This window comes from Anolis sagrei, chromosome 6 (genome assembly GCF_037176765.1).
Source record: "Anolis sagrei isolate rAnoSag1 chromosome 6, rAnoSag1.mat, whole genome shotgun sequence".
Lineage (NCBI taxonomy): Eukaryota > Metazoa > Chordata > Lepidosauria > Squamata > Dactyloidae > Anolis > Anolis sagrei.
Genome location: NC_090026.1, coordinates 96,423,662 through 96,445,349, shown reverse-complemented (window position 1 = coordinate 96,445,349; position 21,688 = coordinate 96,423,662). Strand labels below are relative to the sequence as shown.

Genomic DNA, 21,688 nt, shown 5'->3' with positions numbered 1-21,688 from the left:
TGTAAGCTCTTGGGATTCTTCGCTTGTATCTACACTACCATATAATCCAGTTTCTGAATCCATGTTGTCTGCTTTGAACGGGATTATATGAGTCTACATTGCCATATAATCCAGTTCAAAGCAGATAATTTGGATTCTGAAAGGCATTATATGGCAGTGTAGATGGGGCCTTCATCAATCCAGCAGACTGTTCTTTTTTCAGAAGTCACAACTTTATAAACGGAAAAATGTTCTTATATTACAAGACTATTATGTAGTTTTGGCAGTCCACTACTGAGAGAATGGTGCACTACATTGATTTCAGTCTTAACCTGTCATCGTTATTTGAATGACTCCAATTCCTTCCTGATTTCTTTTGCATTTTTGGACTTTCTCCAGCTTGTTTGACAAATTTTCAGTTTTGCACTTCTAAAATTTTGAGATTTAGAATTTAACCACAAATAGTTGAGCCCCTCTATAAACTGTATTAGAAAATCTGGGGTGGGGGGGGGGGGGAATACATAGAAAACAAAGGCAGAAACTGTGCCTGTTAATCTACAAGTAATCACTTGTGAACATTTAAACTCCTTTGCAGAAATCTTTTCTTTGTCTTGTTTCCAGCATGAATAAATTCACATCTATGGTATTTGCTTGGAAATATTTTTTTAAAAAAAATGAGATATTAGATGTGGTTTTATTTTAGAATCAGTTGCATAGCTTATATGTATCTATTCAATTATACAGACAAATGTGGGTTTCAGGATTACTGATCTGTCAACCATGTAGCTCAAAGATAGTGATGAAGCTAGAACTAAACAGTGTCTTATATTTTATTTATGAAGAAAACATTAATATTCTGTATTTTTTTTCAAAGGGTTCAAAGGACATAGCAAGAAGAAAATAAAAACAAGTGGAATTACTACATGAAAATAAAGTTGTTAATATTAAAAACACCAGAGTGCCTTAAAAAAAGCTTATTGCAGTTTCTAGTACAGTCAAAACTTTGAAGTCCAGAAGCATATGTATACAATTTCTAAAATGTTTTTTAGTTTTTAGTAATACAAAGAAATAACTTATTTCAATATCCACACTCTGTACAAACCTTTCTATAATTACCCTCCATCTAAAAATGAAAGGACTTTAAAAGATAGGCAATGAGTCTTGAATATTACTTTCTTCTGGAAGGAAGTGTACATAAAAACAAAGATTTGATGACTAGAAAGAACAACTTTTCCTTGGAGTTTCAGGACATGGCACTGGTACTGAGAAAGTCATTTTCACACAAGGATTTTACCCCATAGTTTTGGTTAGATATACTGATGTGCCCCCCCCCCCCCCCATACACACACAACTGAATATGATGTTTCTAAATTTGATAGTTTAGAAAATAATACACAGAAAAAAATGATGGTTTGGAAATATCTGTTACGATATGGCATGAAGACAACTAGTTAGGTAAAGTTTTAATCTTTAGGTTTATATATATATATTTACTCATTTAGATTAGAAAGGCAGGGAGTTTCAGAAAAACATCTATTTCTGTTTTATTGACTATTCTAAAGCCTTTGACTGTGTGGATCATAATAAATTGTGGCAAGTTCTTGGTGGTATGGGAATACCAAATCACCTTGTCTGTTTCCTGAGGAATCTGTATAAGGACCAAGTAGCAACAGTAAGAATTGACCATGGAACAATAGACTGGTTCAAGATTGGGAAAGGCATATAGCAGGATTGTATACTCTCACCCAACCTATTCAACTTGTCTGCAGAACACATCATGTGATGTGTGGGGCTTGACAAATTCAAGGTTGGAGTTAAAATTGCTGGAAGAAATATTAACAACTTTAGATATGTGGATGATACCACTTTGATGGCCAAAAGTAAGGAGGAGCTGAGGAGCCCTCCAACCAAGGTGAAAGAAGAAAGTGCAAAAACTGGGTTGCAGTTAAACATTTAAAAAACCCAATATGATGGCAACCAGACTGATTGATAACTAGCAAATAGAGGGAGAAAACATGGAGGCAGTGACAGACTTTGTATTTCTAGATGCAAAGATTACTGCAGATGCAGACTGCAGCCAGGAAAAAAAGACATATACTTCTTGGGAGGAGAGCAATGACCAATCTTGATAAAATAGTGAAGAGTAGAGACATCATACTGGCAACAAAGCTCTGTATAGTTAAAGCAATTGTATTTCCCGTAGTAACCTATGGATGTGAGAGCTAGACCATAAGGAAGGCTGAGCAAAGGAAGATAGGCGCTTTTGAACTGTGGTGCTGGAGGAAAATTCTGAGAGTGCCTTGGACCTCAAGAAGATCCAACCAGTCCATACTTCAGGAAATAAAGCCCGACTGCTCATTAGAGGGAAGGATTAGAGGCAAAGATGAAGTGCTTTGGCCACAACATGAGAAGACAAGAAAGCTTAGTGAAGACAATGATACTGGGAAAAATGGAAGGAAAAAGAAAGCGGGGCCGACCAAGGGCAAGATGGATGCATTGTATCTTTGAAGTGACTGGCTTGACCTTGAAGGAAATGGGAGTGGGACGGCCGACAGGGAGCTCTGGCATGGGCTGGTCCATAAGATCGTGAAGAGTAGGAAGCAACTGAACAAATAAACAACAAAAGATGTTTTCTATTAACTCACTATTTCCCATCTTAATTTATCTTGCAGGATTGCTCTGAATCTTAAAAATGTGTCCCAAACTTCTTGTAAGGAGGCAGGATCTTCATATGGCAAATGACACAAATATTTGGTGTTATACCTACTTCTCATATATTCACATCATTTATAAGCACAGGTTTTGATTATACCAACTTGCACTGTGCTAAAAACTTGGAGTGTTTCCAGGTTTCTTTTTAAAAAAAACATTAGGATAATTTATTAACCATTATCCTTCCTGTCTTCAAGGATTTTGACTTTTAACTTTCATCATTCCTTCTGCCCCTAAACCAAATTTAACTTACAATATAAAGCATCTTTTGCTTTTTGCTAGGTAGAACAGCAGCCTTAATGTAATTTATCAAAATAATGCTTGCAGGAAAACCATATCCTTTCCCCTGATTTATATGACAAATGTGAGACTTACACACAAAAGGATTTTGTTTTTAAACCAATACTTAAAAGCTCACTTTTCTTTAGGTACTTTTCAAATCTGTCCCATTTATCTGTTTCCAGCATGGCTTCTACATTAATGTTAACCTTTATTTCTTTTGTTTCTCTTATTTCTACTGTTTTGTTGGAACAAAGTACAGCCTTCGTTCCAAATTACCAAGGTGAAAATGTGTGCTTTTTTGGTGACATCTCATTCTCTTTGACTGAAACTGTTGATCCGATATAGACCCCAGCAGGGGCAGTTTGTGGATCGATTCCCACAGACACAATGAGTCCATTCTTAATTTTATGGCCTATCCTGCAGCTGCGTAGATTGTATGGGAGTTCTCCCAGTGTCAAATCTCTATAAGGAATAGAGCCAAAAACCTGGATGACTCCAGTACAACCCAGAGCAGCTGCAAGAGGAACAGCCATAGAACTTAGAGTACATTCACTGCTCCCAGTGGCAATTAATTCATTGGCCACCCATGAATATAGGAACATAGGAATATTGGTCCATCCATTCCATTATTTTGGCTAGCAGTAGCTATCCAAGGTTTCAGGCATAATGTCAATTAATATTTGAGGGACCTAATCTGTCCTTATTGTCAGTGGTGATGGGTGGCTTCCACTTCAGTGAAATGGTTAGTTCACACTAGGCTTTTTCCAAACTTTATAGAAGCTTTCCAAGGTGTCAAAACCTAATGGGGGGCAGGGGGTGGTGTACAGCACTCTGGCTAGCTCTTTTGAAATTTGACTGCCCCATTGACATGAACGCTGACACTTGTAGCTGCATTTGGTACTTTCTCTGGAATTAATGCATCAGGGCTATCATTTCCTATTTTTTGTGACCTTAGGAAGTCCCTTCTCCAGACATCACTACAACCCCAGGGGACTTCAATGGCTGCTCTGCCCTTACCAAATGGCTAATATACAGTTTAGTTCTTCTGACTTGTAATGTAGACATTATTTGCTTGTGTATCTGAAGCCCTAATAGCACCTTGCAACAAAGTGCAGTCTTCCAGATGTTGATTGGCTGCAATTTTACAAACCCCATCACTGCCATAGCTGGCTAAAACTGATGGGAACATTTGCAGCAACATTTGCCAGAGCCCACCTTGCCCACATCTGCTACCATGGTAGAATGCTAGATGTCAAAAATCAGAATTCCTGTATCTTTGTTGATGTAGCAGAGATAAGCGGTAGGTGTTGTGAATATCAGTCTTTCTTACATTGATAAGGAAATTGTTCACTACCTTCTCCCTCTTGTGTTTCTCTGATCTCTTTAGGTTTTGGAGATTAATCAAACCAATACTTGGTCAAATGGTCCCTTTCCTTCCTGAGGTGGTAAATTAGATCCTTGATATGAAATGTTTGTCAAACTTAGCCAATTAATATTGCATCATGAAACAAAACAACTTTTTATCTGATTATGCCAGGATACATCCTGGGACTTAGAAACAGAGGAGTGTAAAAAAGAAACTACTGTATTCCTGTCTGCTAAAATGATACTTCTCTTGAGATTGCTGAGTTCTACCAAATTGTTTTCATTTCTCTTTCTTCTCCTTCCCAGTTATTTTGTTATTAATTCAGATAACTTTATCCTGATAAATACGATTTATAAGATATTTATTATGTTAGTTTTATGTACTTAAAAAATTGACAGCAATGGCAAAGTCCACCGGTTATGTTAGAAGAAAAGACAGAGGCTTCCTAGTAGTAAACATTTAAATTGCTTCCATAATAGTAGTTCAGTATAATCATATAGTTCCAAGAAGCTGCTTTAACCTCTGAGATCAAGGATAAGTGAGACGGTGCCAAAATGTCTTTTAGCCTATTTTGAAAGCCCACTTTAGCTTCTGCTGGTCTGGCATATAAGCTTGAGAAAAGCCATAAGACTGAATTAATCATTCAGTCTTTTGATGCTGTGTTACTCCTTTTATAAAGAGTCTATTGGAAGTTGCCTCCTGGAGACAACATTTAAGTAATCCCTCCCTCTTTCATTGATTTACTTTTAATCCAATAATTGAAAATACAGGGAAACATTCCTGGTATCATAGGTAACATTTTTGTTTTTACTCTGAAAATAATTGAGGCTCTACATTTGAGAATGCTCTACATTGTTCCAGTAACTATATTTGGAGGTCTTTCCCATTCAGGTAAACAGTAGTAGTTGCAAATGTTGATTCTGTACACTAAATGAGAGTAATTTTTGTATTTTAATCAATATGTCTTCTAAATTATTGGAGAAAGTTATCAATCTCTGATTATAGATGTCAGCTGTCATTTCTAAAAGCAATGATTCTTTCCTTGGTATTACTGTGTATAAAATCTCTCACTTCTTCCTTCATCACACTAGAGAGAAAATCAGTTAAAATCCGGTTTCTGCCTCCTGCAGAATTCTGGGGTTTGTAGTTTAGGGAGGAGCCTTTAACGGCCTCCCTAAACTACAAACCCCAGAAATCTGCAGGAGGCAGAAACTAATCAATAATTTCAAAGTATATGAATAGTTATATAAAACAACACTGGTACTGGAAATGGTCTATTCTAACTGACAAAACAGGTGGAGATGATAGATACAGGATTTTGAACCAGTCTTTCCACATGATTAAATCTATGCAATGATATCATTTGAAATCACTGTTCCAGGAGGGAGGGGGGGAGTGGAGGGGGGCATGGGAAATTGGTGATACATAACCAAGGTATATATGAACTAAGGTAAAGTGATTTTTGGAAAAATGTATATTGAGATCAGACCCATATGGCAAAAGTTCATTAATTGAATGTATCAATAACATAAGTAAATAAACAAATCACTTGGGGGAATGACACACAACTCTGTTTCTCTGGTCCTAGCAATTTTAAACCAGTGTCTGCCATCAGTAATGGATTAGATGAAGGCTTAATCCATACAAGGCAGAGGAACTCCTTGTCAGTTGGCAGGCAGATCAGGGAACAGTGATCCAGCCCATATTTTTGGACAAGGTCATGATATAAGAACCCTGACTTATTAAAATAGATAAAAGGCCACATTCAATTCTTCTAAAAACTGTAATTCTTGGTTTCACCCTCAAGCATTGTGCAAAGTGGAAAATAAATTGATTGGATTGGGTCTACAACTGAGGTAATCACTGATATTAAGGTAATTTTCATACTGTTCATACTCTGGTGAATACTGTACTGCTACATTAAGTGTGAGCTAATGTGTTAAACATTTAAAAATTCCACATTGTACTGCTTAGCATTTTGGTAAACATGGAGAAAGATTTATTATAGTCCATTTTGGAAATTCCTCAAGGTGTTGGCCCCCACATCATTTACATTTTACAGGACAGACTGATAGAGAAGAAGAAAACAACACACTTTTACAATTATATTAACACTCACTACTTGCAAAAAGTATTTGTACAGTTATCCAAGTCTCTAGTGGGCATTTTAGTCAAAGTCTGATGTAGACATACACCGGAAAGGAGCAACTAGTTGATTGGGCTTCATGCCAATCTGTGCTGCAACTGCATGATATCATAAAACACCTTGGCCTATTCCACTAGTCACAATGATAATGTATTACAGAAAAATGGATTTTTTCCAGATAACTCACATTTTTAAATCATTAGTTTGCTTTAGTATTACACATATTACACATGTATATGATGTTCGTGTCACATCAATTTTAGGAAAATGCCTTGGAAACTAATTTTAAAGAGCAATTACTGGTATCAAATGGAAAAAGCATTTGCACTGTAGATGTGCAGAATGAATTTGTAGCTGCATTCGTTTTTGTGAGTGTTTTGTGTATATGTGTTTGAGAGAGTGTTAAAAAACACTCTGCTGTTTTCGAAGAATTCTTTCCTGATTCAAAATATTGATGGATTTCAGAGCTGAGCCTATGATTGACTACTTCTGGTAACTATTATTGGGAGGATACTAACAGTGTTTGTTTCTCTCTCCAGGGATGTTTCTACAATGATGAAAATTAGGCCATCCTTCCCTTACCCTCTATAAGATTGATATCCTCCCCAATGAAATATTCCTTCAGTCCCCATATGCCTAGCATTGCTAGATAGTAAGACATTGAAACCTACCCACACTTGGGACTCTTACATTTTCAGTGTCCTAGTAACTTTGCCCTAGTAACTTTGCCTTCCTCTTTTCTTTGGATGCTTAAATTATATGGAACAGAGAAGTGGCATCATCTTGTTCTTACTTTTAGGTGGCAAAATGTCTTATGTTGGTTTAATGAATGCACACTATTGGCAGACATTCATATTATTGTAGTTCTTCTCCCCAGGAAATCATAGTTTGATTTTATCTTCCTCACTCCACATGAAATTCTAATTCATCACAACCTATGGCTAATACCTGTGGTTCATCATAACCTGTGGATAATGTGTAAGTAGTGAATGTTAATATAATTATGAAAATTGTGTCATTTATTCTTTTCTGCCAGGTAAGGAGGCCTATATCTGGAGGAATTTCCAGAATGGACCAAAACAAGGTATCTTCTAAGCCTCTTTGCATAGCGCTTCTATTGAGAAGGAGATGTCAATGCAGGAGAAGGTTCTCTGTTCACAATACAAGGGGTACCTAGTAATAATCATAACCATCAATATAATCAACTTCTACCAGTATCTGTACCACCATCATCACTTAATATGTTTCCATACTATATTTAGTAACATCTTGTGGTGTACAAGAAAAAAAAACATTTAAAAAAACACAAGCATGAACATACAAAACAGTAAATAAATATTCATGAAAACACCAACCATCTATTAAAAAAGGCATAATACATAATTCTCAAGCTGGACACTATCATCAATTTGGAAAAGCTAGAACTTATAAGGTGGAACTTTAATCGGTATCTAAAGCACGCCACAATTCCCAGATATCGCGGGAAAGGGTTTTCCAAAACATAGGGGCCACTCTGTAGAAATATTTCTAGGTCACCACCAGATGGCAATCTGAAGATTACCGAGCAACCAGCAGGATCTACTTCCATGATTCCTGGCTTTCCGTGGTTCTATGGATTGAGTAAGACAATCCTCACAGCAACCTGGTCACGGGTTATTCAGAAACAAAACCTGGAACATGGGTTGGTAGCAAACTGCTATCCAGTGCTTCAGCAGCAGGTAAAATATGTGTGTCCATTACTTCTCTCAGAATCTGAAGTGCTGCATTCTGTATCTAATTCTAGATAAACTCTCCCCACAAAATAAAGCCTAAGTATGATAGTGTTGCTGTTTAAAACTACAAAACACAAAACCCATAGCTAACATATTCAGTTTCATCCTGGCTTAGGAATTTGGAAGTTTTCAAAAAGTACTGGCTAGACCTAAGACCTGAACTTTCAAAACTGATTTATAACCAGATAGTTATGAACTACGAACCTAAAGATTTAATTTTATTATGTAAGGCTCATTTCAAGTCTTCAGGGAGAAATAGCATTATATGCTATAACAACATTATAAAACTAACTGGAACCTCAGTTCCTGGGAAGGATGGAGAAACTTCCACATTTCCACTTTGAGATCTCAAAAATTCCTTAAATGAGATTTGGAGAACAGTCATTCAGCAAAGAGCATAGCCACCAGCTACAGGTCCCTGCTGAGATCTTGTATTAGGAGATATCTCCTGACGTGTTCACCTGGTGGCTTGAGTTTTTTCTTGTGGGAGTTATTTTTCAAACCTGGCTCATAAGACCTTTTCTAGCATCACCAACCATTATTATATTATATTAATTTATTTATAACCCACCAATCTTCCTTGAAGCTAGATTTCAAAGACTTATCATGACATTGTGCTATCCTAATGAGCATTACCATTACAGTCTGTAAATGTTAAATTAATGGATCTGATTTTCCTCTTAGGAAATCAGCTGTCAAGATCTTAATAATTTCAACTGCTGTGATTGGCTGCATTTGTAAATTCTGGTTCAGAAAACATCATATTGTAACTGGATTCCTATTTAATAGTTCTACTTTAAAAGTGTTATGCTTTTCAGTGCAAAGGACAGATAATTTGAAACTTCCTTGAGTTTCCCAGATACATTTTAAAGACCCCAAAGTATTCCACTAGCATTGCATACTACATCTAGCATATGTAGGCTAAGGAGAACATAAAGAGGATAAAATGGTAACTAAAAAGAGCTTTAATTTAAAATGGGCCACTTGCTGTTAAGGATGGGTGAAGAGAAGTAATAGTGGAGAACTCCAGGCAATTACATTTTTGGACTACAACTTCCAGAATGGTTCGGCAAATGGTTCATCACCAAAAACTAGCTTTCAAAAACTTTGTGTATAGTATAAAAGAACATACACAGGGCATGAAGACTTTCAGTTTGACCCAGCAGAATTCTTTTTATGTATCCAGAATTGTTTGGAAGTTTCTTTTCCTATTTTTCTATCCATTTATTGCTTTCCCCATACATAAAGGAAGATGTAGCTTTCTGGCTAGTGAAGATAAACTTTATAGTGTAAACACAGTTTGCCTTATCTTGTGGGGTCAGCATCCTATCAACTAAAACAATAAGTACCAGAGATTTTAATAGCCCCATCCTTCATAGGGACCTGTCAGTAATGAGGCACATATTAGCAAAGTGCCAAGTATGTGCAATATTTCATTCCCAATAACCAAATGCCCACAATTTAAAGAAAAAAAATAATTAAAAATACCATCAAATGTCCACCCAATTCTTAATAATCTTGAAACACATAAATCTGAGTTGCATCCAAATTTGGGACTAAAGTAATGTAATGTGCAACAGATTTTCCATATTCTTATTATTCCAGAGTAAACATAGATAAATTTACTCTAGATTAGCATCTTGCCAATATTTAAAATTTCCTCTGAAGACTTTTTTTTAAAAAAAAAATCTTGGATCAAGGACAGCTCAGGAGAGGTCATTGTGGAGGAAATAAATACCAATCGATGGAAAGCTCAACAACACTTCCCAAATGAATTTTAAATTGCCTCTCATTTTATAGGGATTTCATGGTGACCCAGCTGTGACACACAGGTCTGCGGCTGTCATGTCTACTTTCATCTGAAAGGCACATATGCTTGGTCAGCTGCTTCCCTCCATTTCTGATCAAACCCACTCAGTCTCTATTTATCCTCCATACATCAGGAGTAGACACAAGGAATGGTTGTTGCTGCTAATTCTCTTGGCTCAAGAACTCTCAGGTTTCATGACCAGGATGACAGATTAGGGTCAAACCCTACAAGATGACATTCACACCATTACAAGTTGGATTTGGGTAAAGAAAATAGCAAGCACGGGTCTCTGATCTGGACTGAGACCTCAGTGGGCTTTAACCCTTTGTCTGCCTGACTTGGGAGAAGAAAAAAATAATAATTAGCACTGAAAGAAAAGAATGAAAAATCCCCCTACCTGCCTTCCCATCAAGGTTTTAACCTAGATTGAGAGGCACACAAGTAATAGACTTTTTCTGAAAACTCACTAATTTTTTTAATTTGTTATCTGTGTCTCATCTAGTTTAGTCCTTTCACTAATAAATGAAGAAATGTTTTATTGAAAAATCTTGAATTGTCATGATCATAATGTAGTACTGGTGATTTCCAGGATCCTCCTCCATTCCCCATATCCAGCCTTCCTTTTACAATTTGCTTTCTGTCATATAACAGATTTATCCAAAGTTTACAGTGCAATCATAGCTTCAGTCCAATCATGTAAGGGAATGATTTATTTGGCTTGCTTTAACTTTTATTCCAAAAGGCTGGATGCCAGATCATTACAGTATATCTGGTGCAGTATTGTTAAAATATATGATCTAGCATTATGATATTGTGCAGAGATGCAAAGAACTACAGAAAAGAATGGTGGTAAATCAAAACCTCATAAATACTTTATAAAGTTCTTTTTAATCTCTACCCTGATGTGCAACAAAAAGTAGTAGTTTATTTGCCATTATAGTGTTCAGGTCTTGAGAGTTTGTCCTCCTATCTTTGTTTTATAATCAAATGCATACATTTATCCATCACAGGGACCCCCAAAATGCAGCTATTGCTTGTTGTCATGTTATATTTCCTGGGCTACTGCACTGTTAATATCTTACTTTGCTTCTGACCTTTTATATATCCTAGAATCAGGATATATATTGCAATCAATTGCAATAACAGAACAAGCATACACAAAATTACACTGGTAAAATAGATACACACCTGTGAACTATTATATGTGGCACAGTCCTGTGCATATTCATTTGTTGCTGTTGCTACTTCATTTTACTATTTCACTATATGCATTTCTTCTTAAAAGAGGAGTAAACATTAATTCTGATGTAAACAGCTAAAATTACAATATCTGGTTAGTCCTTTAACAAAGTATGGCTAGTAATTAGGACATAATTGCCATAGGTTGGAGACTTACACTCTTCTGGAAGAAGCCGCACTGAAATGAGTAAGGTCTATGTCTGTGCAGATATGTATAAACATGTATGCATAATGATTTGTATATTAAGAGAGCCATCATGCTATTGTGGTTTAAATATTAAATTAACAGTTCAAGAGAATAGGCTCAAACCCTGGTTCAACCATAGAAACCCACTGGGTGACCTTTGTCAAATGACAATTCCTCAGTCTAAGAGGAAGTCTACGAGAACCTGAATAAAACCTGTCCATGAAAAACCTATGATAAGGTTATGTTAAGGTCATCATACATAAGAAATAATTTGAAAATACTTAACACATTTAAATCCCACATATATGGGATTTTAATTGAAAGATTGTTAAAATATTTTGATTTCTGAATGTTTGCCAAAGTATCAATAATTGTTAGTGGACAGTTGTAAACAAACTGGGTGCTGATTGTGAAGCCTCAGAAGACTGGCACTTGTCCTAGAAGTGCGGACTTAACTCAAAGTGAGAAATCAACACTAGCTCAGTAGGTGGTCTTTTTGCTTAATTTGCACAGCATCTGTATTTTCCTTGGAGTTCTACCCAGAACTTGACAAGGTCCAGCCCTGCCTTTAATTTATGATACAAGATCACAACCCACAGTGATAGGAATTCTGGCATAGTCCTGCAGGAAAAAAGTTAGGCTTCCTTAAGAAATATGTTTTATGTTACAGTTCAATGTTCAGACCTGCACTATGTGGAATACAAAGATCAAAGAGACATTCAAGACAAAGAACTCATTGTGAGAGTCATATCTATTCTATTGGGGATCGGGGCAGACCTCACAACTTTGCAGTGTTTGCTAGTGCTCTGAGAAAAAAGTAACTCAAATTAGAAATGTGGATTTGCTGTATCATTATACATCTGTGTTTACTAGTGTTGGATAGGTTCATTCAGAAGAGCCTAATAGCCATAAAAAAAACTTCCAACTTTTGACTTTTGAAGCAGTTTTGAACCATGCAGGAAAGGTGGGAGGGGCAAATCTAAATCCACTTACCTCCCCCCCCCCCCCGGAGATATTCCATAATGTTCAGATGACTCCCAATGTTATTTTAATTTTCACAACCATTAAGCAACTTTGGTAAAGCCTAAACAGTTTAAAATATCATGGTTTTCCTTCCCCGGCGATGCAAAAAGGGATGTGGTGGGTGTGGCTAAGCACAGCCATTGTTGCAGTTTGTGAAGGCCAGGCCCCCCAATGGTAGAGATTGCAAAAGGCCCTGCTGTTAAACTACATATACCACACTGCTTTGCTGCTCATTAGCGAAAATGTCTGAAGGACCCCTATAGCTCAATAGCTGTCTGTAGCAGTCTTCATATAAATATAAAATAAACTGACTGAATCTATAAAAGTGTCTAAAGAGAAGGCAGCAAAGTAATGAGCAAGCCTAACCCTTTTTCTGTCATCTCTACAGTAAAGATACGTGTCCACCACAAAAGGGGAGCCTCCATGATTCCACACACCTTCCTTTTCAGCAAAACATGTGCCTTGGCTCCCCATGCCTTGCGTCCCAATGTTTGCCATTATTTGCCACCATTTACCATGATTTTTCCTTTTTGCCATTTTTCCCTGGCAGGGATCGAACTTGCGACCTCCCGGTTCTGGGTTTGGTGCGCTCTCTCCAAGCCACCGACTGTCCTGTAGCAAATAGCAATTTGGAACTTATACTTATTCACTTCCTACCAGGAAATAAGGTGGTCAGTCTAGATGTCCCTTGATGGGGTCTGTTTATGATTTCTGTTCTCCACCAATTTAACACAGTTTGTGCCACACAAAGTTTCTGGAGTAGAACAACTACTTTCAAAGTAAAGACCACCCAATGAAACAGGAAATAACACAGGAACAGATTTTCTTTATTATTAAAAATGTTTTTTATAAAAACTTTGAAAAATTTTCCCTGACAGGGATTGAACTCATGACCTCCCGGTTCTGGGGGTGGTGCGCTCTCTCAGGGGTTTGCAAAGAAAGCAAACATTTTTTGCACAGCAAATAATATTTACATATAAACCCACGTGATTTTTTTTCATATTGAATCCTCAATATTTCAGTCCAAAATATTTTTTCATAGAAAATATTGCTTTCTGCACAGGAAATGCTGCTTTGTGGCAAACAAATAATTTTAACAGAAAAAAACACAAATGTTGTGAAGAACAAACCTCAAACTACAAACATTTTCATCAGTCTGAGTGTTTTCTCATCTGTGAGAAAACTTGAGAAACATATTTTTCTACAATTTTTTGAACTTTAAAAAATGTGCATTTTATTCATGGAGTCAACATTAGATATGCTGAAAAAATCTATGCTATCTACTGATACCAGAATTTCTACAGAGTCCATAAGAAAGTAAATGTTCCTAAAAGTAAGCATTTTACACAACCATCAGTCAAATAAAGCCACGGGAATTCCCAAATTATAATGTCTACTATAGGTAGGGCAGTTGCGAGATGTGGGATATAGTGGGAATGACCATGCTGCTAGACTACATTTTAACCCTTATCTACCCATTAAAAATGCTTTGAATTCTTTTCTATCATATGGCTGCGATGGTGGAATATCTCTTCTTCTATTTTCACTCCTTCGCTCAAAAGCTGATACTAATGTCACCCTGTTTTTCATTATTCTTTATAACTAAGACACCAAATGCTTTGCTGAGGCTATTAACTTTTGATGACTGAGGCTGTTACCTGCTACCAGTCTTTAAGGCTTTGTTTTCTTAACTGAAAGCAAGGCTCATGACTCTGTGGCAGTGGGGCAGGAAATCTACTCTGGGATTTAGCATCAGTTTTAAGGGCACTATCCAAGGTGCTGAATTCTATCCCCAAATGGGTTCTTCTCCTTGGAGAGCTCCTTTAAAGTCCAGGTTCAAATCTAGGATTTTCTGCCTCTCTGACATGAAAGACAATCTGAGGAAGTCCTCCCTTTTCTTCACATGATACTTTGTGAAGTTCACATAATACTTCATGAAGTCTTCCTCATATTCACCCATATTCACATTAAGGTGATCTGATTGGTTCCATACTTTCTATGTTTTCTGTGTTTTCAAGACTGCCTTTAAATTTTGAGGTACCTGTTCTGGCTGATTTTTTAAAAAAGCAGTTTGTCTGGTTTTAAAACTGTTTTCAAAGAATTGCATGGTTTCAATTGGATTTAGCTATGTATTTGGAGTGCCATTATGGTAGTTGTTTGAGTGTTAGACTAAAATTTCAGGAACTGAAGGTTGGATTGTAAAAGCTTTCAAGGAGTTAATTAAGTCCAAGTAAATCAAAGGATATCCAGAAGAATGAAGGGAGAAGCAATAGAGTGGTTATCAACCAATCCAGAAGTTGTTCAGTAGTACAGATAAACAAAGCCAGCAAGAAGTAAAACAGAGTCAGAAGTCATGACCAGTAAAAGTCAGGAAAACATGAACACCAAAAAGTACTGCTAGTTGCCAAGAAGGAAAGTTGAAAGCAACAAAGCTGCAAAGTAGTAGCTGGGAGATTTGTAGACAGCTGTCTCTAAACACAGGTGCCTAATTATGTCAGCATTTCCTACCTAATAACCTTTGGGTTTGGCAGGATGTCTCATTGTCACTTCATCATTTCAATGAATGTTGACAATGGGCTTTCAATATCTGTAGCCACCTGCTGAGTAGCCCTCCTCCCAAGCCCCCCAACATGATCCCTAGCTCCTTGGACATAAAAATACCATTGTTATTCCTGGCAATCTGCCTCCTCTCGTCTGATTGTAGAGAGTGGGATATGACATTATTTAAGAAGAGCCCCTATTGTACAAAAGGACACTTTGTCTAATGTCCCATTACTTGTCATTAGGATTCCTTAACATGTTTTTATTTTGTGATCTTGATGCAGCTCCGCTATTGTAAAGCTAATGCATTGTAGTCCATGAAGCAGGATCTTGAATTACATTTGGAAATGTCAATCATCATAAATTTGTTTGGCAAATTTATCTATTGCAATTTCCAGTAACCAAGAGAGAAAGATATGGGCTTTGTTTCTGTACAAGTCTTTCTCTGGAATGTTCATAGGATCTGTACTGAAAAAGATGCATAGATGTATCAAATGGGTTATGAAATACTGCAGTGTCAGAACAGCAATGGCTCCCAAAGTGGTTCATTTAAGGTGGAATCAAGCGTCAAACAAGGATGTGTTATTGCCCCAACTTTATTCTCCATCTTCATTGCTATGATACTTCACCTTGTTGATGGGAAGCTTCCCACTGGAGTGGAAATCATCTATCGTACAGATGGCAAGCTGTTTAACCTCAGCAGACTGAAAGCCAAAACCAAGGTTACAACAACATCTGTTATAGAACTCCAGTATGCTGATGACAATGTCGTCTGTGTGCATTCAGAAGAAGATATACAAGCCACTCTCAATACCTTCGCAGAAGCGTACGAGAAGCTCAGCCTGTCATTGAACATTGAGAAAACCAAAGTGCTGTCCCAGCAGTCACCAGCTAACCCCCCTCCAATACCAGAGATACAGCTTAATGGTGTAACATTAGAAAATGTTGACCATTTACGCTACCTTGGCAGCCACCCCTCCACAGTCAACACTGACACCAAAATCAACATTGACACCAAAATACAACACTGCCTGAGCTCTGCGAGTGCAGCATTTTTCTGAATGAAACAGAGAGTGTTTGAGGACCGGGACATCCGTAGGGATACCAAGGTGCTTGTCTATAAAGCTATTGTCCTCCCAACCCTGCTCTATGCCTGTGAAACGTGGACTGTCTACAGACGTCACATGCAACTCCTGGAACGATTCCATCAACCTCCAGAAAATCCTGCAAATTTCTTGGGAAGACAAGCGGACAAACGTCAGTGTGCTGGAAGAAGCAAAGACCACAAAGACTATCCTTCTCGTTTAACGAGGGATTGCCTAAGTAAGTAAGTAAGTAAGTAAGTACAGCAAAACAGCTTTGTTGAATTCTGACAAGTTGCTCTTTCATCCTGTGGAGAAGCAAGTGTTGGCTCTCCCAACTGCCTTATTCAGAAACCATCCACTTTTTGCTAACAATATTTTTATTATGACAACTTCACAAACAGGGGAGATTTGTTTGTTAATGACTCCTCCCACCTCCAAATGGCTCATTTTGAAAAAATTATGTCTTCCAAGATCTAATGTAACATCTATTTTCTAGAAAGAAAACAGGTTAATAAATAATCCCAAGCCTGAGTTTTATTGGTCTTTTTTGTCATTCATCCCCAGTGGGAATTGCAGCGAGGAATGGTTGCCCTTGTTAACCTGCAAACATTTTTCACTCAGTTAGATCATTGACTCTGGCTCAAGGGTCCAATTTTCTTTTTATGCATTAAGCACATTGGGAAGCAGAGTTCCTAACCCTTTCCAGTCTAAATGTGGAACAATCACATCCCGTCACATCAAGTGCCAATGTGCTGGGACCGCCACACTTCACTGTGATCTCTCAGTGACGCAAGTTTTTAACAATTGAAGGATATTAAGTCAAAAAGTTGTTTTCTAATTGGAAGTGCTCAGGGGATTTCAAATAACACATACACACACACACTGGAAGTTGGTACATGTGCCTTTCCAATTATCTTTGTTCGAATCAGGGGAGAGGGCATCGTAAATCTCAGGCAGTAGCTTCCAGAAGTTGGACTTGGGAATTCAGGCCTCTTAGGATAACACATCTGATGGCCACAAACATTACAGCTTGGGAGAGCTAACAAAAGGTAGTAGGGGATTTTATTTCAAAGGGCAGTGTAGTGTTTACATTGCATTCCAGATTAGAATGAAAGAAAAATATCTTCCATGTAGAATACAAATAAATCCAACAGGGGGTTGAATGAATGGAACAGAGAGTCATTAAGCACAAAGAGAGAGGATCCTTGGGTTTTGCCAGCATCCTCTTCCAGTTGCAAGTCATTACAGAGGGTTGCTCAACACACAGGAGCATTTTCTTCACTCCTCAGAAGTGTCTTTTGAAGGGTGCAATAGGAAGTAGCTTAAAATAAGAGATAAGAAAAGCTTGCTTCATTAAAGGAAAGTGGTGACTATTCATGATAGTTAGGATCTGGAACCTTTTCACCCTGCAGAGTTATAAAGCCTTGATATCATTTTAGCTGTCCTGGTGGCATCCAAAAAATCCCAAGGTTTGTAGTTTGGGGAGGCATTCAAGCTATCTGGCTGAAAATTCTAAATGCTCCTTCCTAAACTTCAAACACCATGATTCCATGGGGGTTAAAAGGGAATCAATTTGACGTAACTGTAGTGTGAAGGACTTTGTATCCAACTTGTTCTGTTCTGCTTCAATTTTTTATTTTGTCAAACTCAAAGATTTGTTTCAAAGAGTGTAAAGATAAGTATACCAGACTTATCAGAGCAGCTCTTATACTGATTTAAGAGCTACATATGCAGAGAAATGTATTCAGAGTACTGGGAAAATCAGACTGTAATCTTTATATCCTAAATAGACACACACAAAATGGTGGTATACTTCATAGCTTCATGCTTTTTCTGCATTTGTGTTTCGTGAGGTAATTTCTCCACCTTGAACAAAACTTGGAATTATATTGTATTTATTAGAACAAATGAATCTAAGGACATTTCCACACAAGTGTTACAGAATGGAGACTATCAAATGCCAATCTTCAGAGTTGCTTTTGTGGAATTCTGGGAAATGTAGTTCATTACATTTCCATCTTGTCTTTACTAATAATATAATATAGTATATTGTATATACATATAATATTTATAATATTATAATGTAATACAATATAATACTAGTAATAATAATTCAATATTATAATTATAATTATATATTTACATTACATGTAATATTACTAATAATATTACAATATAATGGTATAGTACAATATAGTAATATATACTGATATTGTACTATGGTAATAATATAATACATTGTATGAATATATATATTGTAAGCTGCTCTGAGTCCCCTTCAGGGTGAGAAGGGCGGTATATAAATGCCGTAAATAAATAAATAAATAAATATGATTGGCCTCCATTCTAAAATGCTAGTGGGAAAACATCCTAACAAGAGCCATGCTGGATCAGACCAAAGGACTGTCTACCGGGATTGTGGTGCAGCTGGCTGAGTGTCAGCTGCATTAAGATCACTCTGACCAAAAGGTCATGAGTTCGAAGCCAGCCCGGGCTGGAGTGGGTGTCCAGCCATTGTGTAGCCCGTTGTTGACCTTTGCAACCCGAAAGACAGTTGCATCTGTCAAGTAGGAAAATAAGGTACCACCTTGTGTGGGAGGCTAAATTTAACTAATTTATGAGGCCATAAAGAAAGAAGACTCCGGGGAATGTGGAATGCGGAAGAACTTCATCAGTGTCGTTGATGGACGATGAAAAGCAGCAGCTCCCCTGGTGGCCAGAAAAAAAGTTAAATAGCCTTTGTCTGTTAAATGTTGTTTGTCAAACTGGCATTGAATGTTTGCCATATATGTGTTTACTGTAATCCGCCCTGAGTCCCCTGCGGGGTGAGAAGGGCGGAATATAAGAACTGTAAATAAAATAAATAAATAAATAAATACTTATAAGTATCTGTTCATACAGATGGCTAGCCCATTACTTATAGTATTTAAAGTTTGCAGGACTGGACTTTATAGATTTACTCTTTATATTTTTAAAGCAAACATTTACGTTTATTGAAATGAAGTGTTTTACAGAGTTCTGAAGATGTGGTACTCAGTTTGAAAGCAATGGGAGTTTCTCCCAAATATTTCCCACTTCCACTTAAGAAGCACAATCATTCAGGATTATATTGTATTTTGATGTATTAGGAGCTCTCCAGCAAGGCATAAATGCAGCTTCATTCTCCATCAGCAATTGTCTTCAATACTGAAAGTGATGAATGGCCAACCTCCCTAGGATGTGAGTCTCCCTAGGATGTGATGAGAGACAGAGTTCTTTATATATTGGAGGCTGCCCCTCTTGTCAGATTCTTTTGAATTCAATCATGATCAACTCTTCCAGAAATATGTTATCAGTGGCATGATAAAAATATTAAAGTTGATTTGGTAAGCACCCAATGTGGGAAAAGGGTGGGCCTCTGAAATAGCCTCCCTGGGTTCTGTGGCTTCCTTTGGGGCTAGAATAGGGGTTTCTTAATCTTGTAAAACAGTTTCAATTAATAATTAAATAAATAGGTCAAATACTGGCCCTTTAATACCACGCTTTGTTTTCTGGTTTCTTTATTTTATGGTTGGGTACAGTATGATATCATCCAGTTTTTTGAAATCTTTATAGCCCAAACACTGTAGCTTTCCCAATGAGTAGAGATAGTTAAGCACCTGACATCTTGCAGCCCATTTCTGTTCTTTCTTTAACTTAACAATGGGTTGGTATTTTTAAAAAATCATCCAATTTTTTTATCTAGTATGTCTTACATGGTATGTCGCTTATAAGCTAATTAATTCCTTATTAAAAGTGCTACATTTTTAGAATCTCCAAGGGGAGGGCACACACAAATACACTAAGTTTTGGATGTCTTGCGTGACCTATTTGCTAACCAACCCTAGCATGTAGTTTGATTCTTATTTGTTTAATATGGGGGGGGGGGGATCCTCCTAGTGTGTTGTGAGTTATGTCAGAATGCACTAGTGCCAAACACACTCACAGAAAGAAAAATGTTTGCAGAATATCCTTAGTATCATCCAATTCCTTTCTGGGATGTCAGCCAAGGCAAAGCTTAAAAGATAACCCAAACAAAGATGGAAAAGCTTGCAAAATGCCAATCCGAAGAGCTGATACTAATATGAGATTTCAATTTTTCATTCTAATGATTCATTCTGAATTTAGGGTTTGCCTATCAAATTAGCAAGAACAGAATTCTTGCCACATATGGCCGCACAAGGAATAAACCTGGTAATATTTTAGATTTGGAATCCCAGGGGGAAAGACATCAGACTGTTATCATTACAATTATTAGGTGGTCATCTGCTAAAATAGTTCTTTGATTTTTTTTAAAAAAAATAGTTGCCAGTCATGTAAAATTGGACATTTTATGTTACAAACATTTTAAAAATCTTTTAAAGTTCTGTACAAAACAATTCCTCAACAATATCAAATTTGGTAATAGAAATTCAAAGAAAGTGGCCTGTTTCTAGGTTGAAATGTGAAAAAGTTATAAATTTCTGAACTGTAGAAAAAACAAGATCATATGCCTTTAAAAATGTAATTGCAGAACGTTGTGGTTGCATTGCAGAAAGGAGGAGGGGGGCAGGTTGAACTTAGGATGTATGTTCATGAATATTTCATCCATGCATGTGAGTATTTCTCTTTTGGTGAAAAAACAAATTTTCCTGTGCAGTATTCTCCTATATTCAAGCATTCTAAAGTATTGTGCTGGAATTACTCTTCAGAGAAAACTTGTTTTTTCTATGAAAAAAAATCACACAGTTGTTTTCTCTACAGAATAATTGTTCCACAATATTATCGCGACATTCAAAAATTAGAGGAAAAGCATGTAAACATTGCCCATTATTCCTTCCAGAGAAGTTCCCCAACTATAAGAAAAGAATGAATAGTGAATAATATTCTTTCTGCACTTAAAAAACAAGAAGTCTAACAACTGCTTGGACTCATTGGCCCACACTGTAGTTGATAAATCCATACTAATTTTGACTCCTGTTGGAAATGACAAAAGTGTATGACACTGCTTGAAAAAAGTTAATTTTTCCTAAATCCAACAACCAACATTATGTTGACTGAAGGATTCTGGAAATTGCAGCCCAAAAAATGACTTTCCCAACTTTTGATATATATTCATGAAATGTTTCTTGCTCATATTTTCTATCACATATCTGTCCCAAATCCCCAGGCCAGGGGCCCCTTGCAGTAGCTATATATTTGTTGTGTGCCAGAGACAGCCCCCTTGGAAAGCAGTGAAAAGTAAAGAAATTAGATCACAAGATTCGGAGAGGAAGCCCAGAATACAGTGTCATCGATGTACTCCATGGAGTCCCTGACACCTCATAATTTGAGTTAGTAAACCATGTGGTACAATACATCTCTGTCTATGTGTCTCCACTGTCCAATGTCAATATGCTCATAAACTTCAGGGCCAAGAACATTTTTCATTGTCTCAGTTTCATGTTTGCAGTTCTGACTCTTGAGAACGTTTTTAAGTCTGCTCCTGACTGACTCTCTCTCCCTCTCTCTCTCTCATATATATATATATATATATATATATATATATA

At 37.0% G+C, this 21,688-nt stretch overlaps 1 long non-coding RNA gene across 3 annotated transcripts in view; it reads left to right on the top strand.

The window, feature by feature from the left end:
* Nucleotides 1-21,688, top strand: part of LOC132778803 (uncharacterized) — a 151,072-nt gene that overhangs the window by 14,191 nt on the left and 115,193 nt on the right. The window contains exon 2 of one of the 3 annotated variants that reach the window (XR_009631778.2): nucleotides 7,522-7,569. The exons of the other annotated variants lie outside the window; for them this stretch is intronic. This is a non-coding gene — a long non-coding RNA (uncharacterized lncRNA). The remainder of the gene's footprint in view (nucleotides 1-7,521; nucleotides 7,570-21,688) is intronic. 3 annotated transcript variants of the gene reach the window in all.